Source organism: Mauremys reevesii, linkage group 21 (genome assembly GCF_016161935.1).
Source record: "Mauremys reevesii isolate NIE-2019 linkage group 21, ASM1616193v1, whole genome shotgun sequence".
NCBI classification, from domain to species: Eukaryota; Metazoa; Chordata; order Testudines; family Geoemydidae; genus Mauremys; species Mauremys reevesii.
The window spans coordinates 7,733,434-7,739,447 of record NC_052643.1 but is presented as its reverse complement, the minus strand read 5'-3'; positions in this window follow the sequence as shown (position 1 = coordinate 7,739,447).

The following is a 6,014-nucleotide window of genomic DNA, read 5'->3' as shown; positions in this document are numbered from 1 at the left end:
AGGATTATGGCTGCCTTGTGCAGCAGGGTCCCCTGTCCTTCAGATGACTTTTGTATCACTGGGGTCTGAATTCTTTCCATGGATATGAATCACACCATTAATATACAGCAAGGGATTATTTAATTCACCAGAGCAATACAGTCATCTCTGGGGCGACATATGCCAGCTGTAACAGCACAAATCAATACCACCCAAGATCTTACAACAGGGCGTTAAGAAAAAAGCCGGCAATTAAACTTACAGGGGAATTTGCATACAAAGAAGGTACAGCAGGGCCCAATCATCTGTGGCAAGCCCAGTTAACACAGCCACAGATCTCTTGGCCACAGGCCTCTGTGATTGTGTGCAGGAAGCCCACACACCTCTGAGCTCCATGGGTGACAGCCAGATTCTGGCTATCTGCACTGGCCCCCTGTTTCAGGCTCATCCCTTCCTGCGCAGCAGACTCACAGTGATTCATCTGGGGTCAAGCCCTTCCCCATCTGCAGAGCTGGAAGCACCTAATTGAAAAATACGATCTGAAGTCTGGAATTTAAGCCCTGAATCTTTCCATTGACTTCAGTGGTCTTTGGATCAGATCCTTCTTGCAAAACCCCATGATTCAGAAGAAAAACAAATGATCCCAGATCTCATAATGCTTTTGTTGCTGAGACATTAAACTTTGCTGGATGATCTCTCTCCACCTCCAGCGTCTCTCACCCTCTGCTCTCACTAAATCAGAGAGACAGCCTGGCCTCCCAGGAGGCTGTGTAAATGACTGATAGGGTCAGAAGGAAAGAAGAGATTATGAAATGAAAACAAAAGAGCAGCTTGTGTTCAAGGCCCTGTCTTCCTCCTCCCCTAAAGCATTGCGATTAAAACTTCACAGAGCAGCCCTGTGCAAAACCAGGCAGTTTTAAAGGGTGACTCACCCACTCACAGCCTGGTACATGCCAATCTGAAGAATCTGATTGGTAACACTTTAAGGTGAGTCTTCTTAGTAAGGCTTATAGGTATGGGACAGTTCTGGCACTCATCTGTAGGGGTCCAGGTGCCAGTTCAGCAAAACATTTACACACATGCCTAAGGGCATGGCTACACTTGCAGACGTAGAGTGCTTTGAGTTAAACTTGCCTTCGTAGAGTGCAGTAGGGAAAGCGCTGCTGTCTGTCCACACTGACAGCTGCAAGCGCACTGGCATGGTCACATTTGCAGCACTAGCAGCAGCATCGGGAGTGGTGCATTATGGGCAGCTATCCCAGCATGCAAGTGACTGCAATGTGCTTTTCAAATGCGGGGGGGGGGGGGAGGGGAAGGGGGAGTGTGACAGGGAGTGTGTATGTGGGGGGAGAGAAAGTGGGTTTTGGGGGGCCTGAGAGCATGTCAGCATGCTGTCTTGTAAGTTCAGACAGCAGCAGACCTCCCCCTCGCACCCACCTCCCTCTCTCACACAGCATTCCACAGTAATGGTTGCTTTGTCTCAGAGCAGATAAGCGGCTGGCTGTCAGAAACAGAGCTTTTCAAAGGGCATATCCGCATTCCTGCAGTGATTCAAAACAATGACAAGAGTGACCACTTGATTTAAGGGGATTATGGGACGTTTCTGGAGGCCGATCAGAGCGCAGTAATGCAACACCCCATTCACACGGACGCCGCAGCAAACATTATTCTACTCGCCGAGGTGGATTACCAGGAGCACTCTAGCCGCGGAGTCAGAGCACTCTATGTGCCTTGCCAGTGCGGACAGGGAGTGAGCTAATGGGCACGGGGCTCCTTTATTGCGCACTAACTCGCAAGTGTAGCCAAGGCCATAGTCCATCCCTATTCAGCAAAGCACTTACGCACATGCTTAAATTTAAGCATGTGTTTACATCCCATGAAATCAAGTAAAGTTAAGCTAAGCACATGGTTAAGTGCTTTGCTGAATAGAGTTGAACTGTAGAATTGAGGGATGAACTGAAGTCTCTTGCTCCATTAACAAAACATTATTGCTCTCTTTTTTTTTTTTTTACAAAATATATTGGCTAGATTAGTAGAACAACAATATGTGGCGAGATATGTTTTCACAAAGAGCTCTGACTTCAGTGGAGTTACACTAGGGAGGAATTTAGCCTGTTATCTAGTTTCAAAATTCCTATCCCTAATCCTAGGTGCATGCCCATACATAAGGAGATTCCCCTTCTGAAGATTATTCTTTAACACTGTGATTTAAAAAAAAAATATTGCGGGTTTGTGGTTTTGGTTTTTCTTTTCATTCGCAGGGTCATAAAATGGCCCCAAATCCCAAATTTCCTTTATTTACATATTTCTTAGGGACCTCTCCTTCCATTCTTGCCCTTGGATGTAAATGAACAATTTTCATAAACATTATGCAAGGGAGCCATGCACATGCACCAAAGAGAAGACAGAGACTAGAGAAATAATTTGTCATAACTAACAACTGGATGGGTCGCACTAGCTAGTGCTAGCTGAAGTGGCAGCTAAAGGCAGTATACTCTATTAGTTAGTACAGAGCACTAGAAGTTGAAAGAGCTAGGTTCTATTCCCAACTGTGCCACTGATTTGCTATATTTCCTTAGGCAAGTTCCTTTCCTTTTTATTGTGCTTGGAAGCTGACTTTATAAAATTATTGATAGACCGGTAGATCGAATCCTCTAAAGCCTTTTTCTAATGAGGAACTGACTGACTTACTGGTCAGAAGAAATTGGTATATATCATAATAGGCTTAGACAAAAATGTTCAGAAGTAGGCACTGATCTTTGGAAGCCTCTTGAAAGCCCAACTTGAAACACTTTCTGTTCTATCAAATAGAATTAAATGAACTTTAAAGAATGAAGTTATTTAATCCAGCAAACTACATGTCCTCCTTCAAAACGATTCTCATTCTGAAGCCAACAAGAGAGACATCCATGCATATGTGGACAAATTTGACTCTAAACATGCAAAGTTCTCAGGGTGCCTGTAAATAGGTTCACTGATCAAGGGGGAAAACAGGGCTAATGTCCTGGAAGGACCCTGACATTTCCATTTGTTTTTGTTCCAAATCAGAACAAAACCAAAACATTTCAAATTCTTCTAGGTAACATTTTCAAATATTTTTGTCTCAAGTCAGTCAAAACATCTTGATCCGATTTTGACTTTTTAAATGAGATATTAAATGTTATACAATAATATAAAATAAAGACCTAGACTTTGAAACAAAAAAAAATCTAACCATTCTGTTCTGATAAGGTCAAACTACTTAGAATATTTTTTTAAATTAAGTGTCATTGAAATTGGCACATTCCTGTGAAAAGTTTCATTTTCAACAAAATCGCATTTACCAACAGAAAACATTCTGTTGGGAAATTTTTAATCAGCTCAACCCCTGAATAATCCATCCCAGGTTTTATAGGTAACTCAGTACACGCTGAAACACAGTACATGGATAGATTTGTTTAGTTAGTTCTATGAAGACAATAATCCAGGCAGGCTATAGTCAAGAAAAGCTGCTAACTCTTAAATTAACATTGAGCTTTAGTGTTTAATTCTAATTTCCTAGTGATCTGAGCTTCAACAAGGAGTATGTGGCTATAGGCACTTAACTTACTGGTATAGTTAAACCTTTGGCACTGAATGCCGAACTGCTGAAAAATGGGATGTGTCATTGCTGGGAAAACGGAATGACCAGTGCTGAGACATCAAGCCAAATTCATCACTGGAATAAGGGGATCTTCTCCATTGAAGACACATGCCAATAACACATCCAAAAGTCCTATCCTTTGGAAACAATCCCTAGGAAGGTTGTTACAGCATGATGAGTCAATGGGGGTGGGGGGGAGAGGGGGGAAAGGAGAACTTTTCTATTTGTTGCCTCTGGTTCAAGAAGACTATCATGTTCTCCAAAGTCAAATTAGTGGATGGAATGAATGGCTCTGAAATCAAGACATCGGTAATTTTGATGGATGGTAGCAGAAGATATTGTATATCATTTTCTATGGAGTAAATGATTAACATTACATTGTGCAGATGGGAATCAACAGCATTAATTAAGGTGCCTGATATGTAATGGGTGGGAGGGAGAACAAACATGGGTTTTTAATCAGTAAAATAGCACATGGGGAAATTTCAAATAGAATATAATCAAAATCTTTTAAATAAAGGAGGCTAAAATAAATAAATAAAGTGCAGAGTGTTTTAAAATATCACGAAGTTAAACAAACTTCCATTTTTAATCCAATTTCCAGCTGAGATTTTTGTTCCCCTAGCAAATGCCATATACAAGACTGACTTAAACTGCTGTGAAGCACGCTGCCCCAAGCCGACCAGCTCACTGGCAACCCACAAATGCCATGTATTTGCTTGGAAAAACACCCAAAAGAATTCTGTTTATAGCACCTTTCATTTGCAGTTCTTTATATACACGTTCAAATTTAGCCTCAGTTTACTCATCTGTACCTACTACTTACGGGGGCTGTGGGCCTTCATTCATTCATGTGTGCGCGCGCGTAGCTCCCGCCAGTCTGAGGACTTCACAGAGGCTGCTTCCACAGGTCCAGGATAGACGTGTGTGACAATTAGTGTTGCCTACTTCCCCGGATTTATCGGGTAAGGGGATTCTGGCTCTGCCACTGGGCCTCTCACCCCTATATCTGCCCATCCCCTGCCCAGCAATTAATCCTGCTCCCAGTTCTGCTCCCACATCAGTTCTGCCCATTCCCCTGTCCCATCAGTTCACTGCCGCCCCTCAGGCCCCCGATTAGTTCTGCCCCTCTCCCCCAGTCTCACCTCTGCTTCTCCTGGAGTTCTTCAACCTCCTCCCCAGACCTGGGAGGGCTCAGCAGGGTGCTCGTCTCCCCTTTCCAGACTGCAGGCTCCAGAATCCCATGACTCGTGGAAAAATCACGAGAGCTGGCAACACTGTAGTTGTAGGGGCTGCAGACCAGCAGAGGCCATAGGCCCTCCAGGCACTGGGAGCCAGGGCTCAGTCCCGCTTTGGATGCCATCCTCCTGGCATGAGAGCTGTCAGCCGCCCAGGCACAGGCACTATCTCTATATCCTGAGCTCCAAGCCCTCTGCCCCCATCTGGCCTATTGATTTCAGGTTGAACTTTCTGTTGTTGTTACAAGACTGGTTGGAGCCTTGTTTAGTTCTCATCCCTGAAACTCTTGCCCATTCCCATCTCCTCCTTTCAGGTGACCCCTTTCCTGTCCAAGGAATGAACTGGTGTTTGCTTTACTGTCCTATTAAGGAATATCCTAGTGGTCATAGGGTGTTAGGCCTTTGTACACCCAGCGCTAGGCGGAGGCCCCAGTTGGTAGAATGCAGGGCACATTGCTCCTAAAAGGAGTGAGGGGAAGCACAGATGGACCTTGAGTAGGGAGGACCAAGGGACTCCACTATTCTGGGGGATCAGGGGTGTCCCAGGAGCGGTCAGTCAGTTACTCTACCTATCTGAGTTAATTAAGCTTCACAACACCCTTACATAGTAGGTACAGATGAGTAAACTGAGGATAAAATTAAGTTACTTGTCCAAGGTCTCAGAGAGCAGAGTGCTCTCAGCGCTTGCTAGAGCAGGGACATGCCAACATATAAATGCTAGATGATGGTAAGGATGTCACTTGAGGACACACAGACAGACACACACATACCGAAATCAGACAGTGTGTTTACTAGCAGCATTAAATCCTCTCTTCCACAATTATTTCTCTATCCCTGCACGCACGCACACACGCACACACACACACACACACACACACGGGCTTACTGAGAAGTGAAGAAAACACCATCAGTTTACTGCTGGAAAAAACCAGGAAAAATTATGCTTTACCCTGGATCCTTAAATATTTTTGAAAGGGGACTTTATAGAAAGGAGGGAACTCCCTGCCCACCTCCCTCTGCCTGAATTCCCCTCCCCCTTCACTAAAGATAACTGTCTCAGGCATCTTCTAAAAATCCTATGCAGATCTTGTAACTTTAAACCTGGTCTGAGATCATAATTTTAGTGCTGGCCAAACAGAGTGCAGAGGGCGGGCCTGACTCTTTTTTTTTTTTTC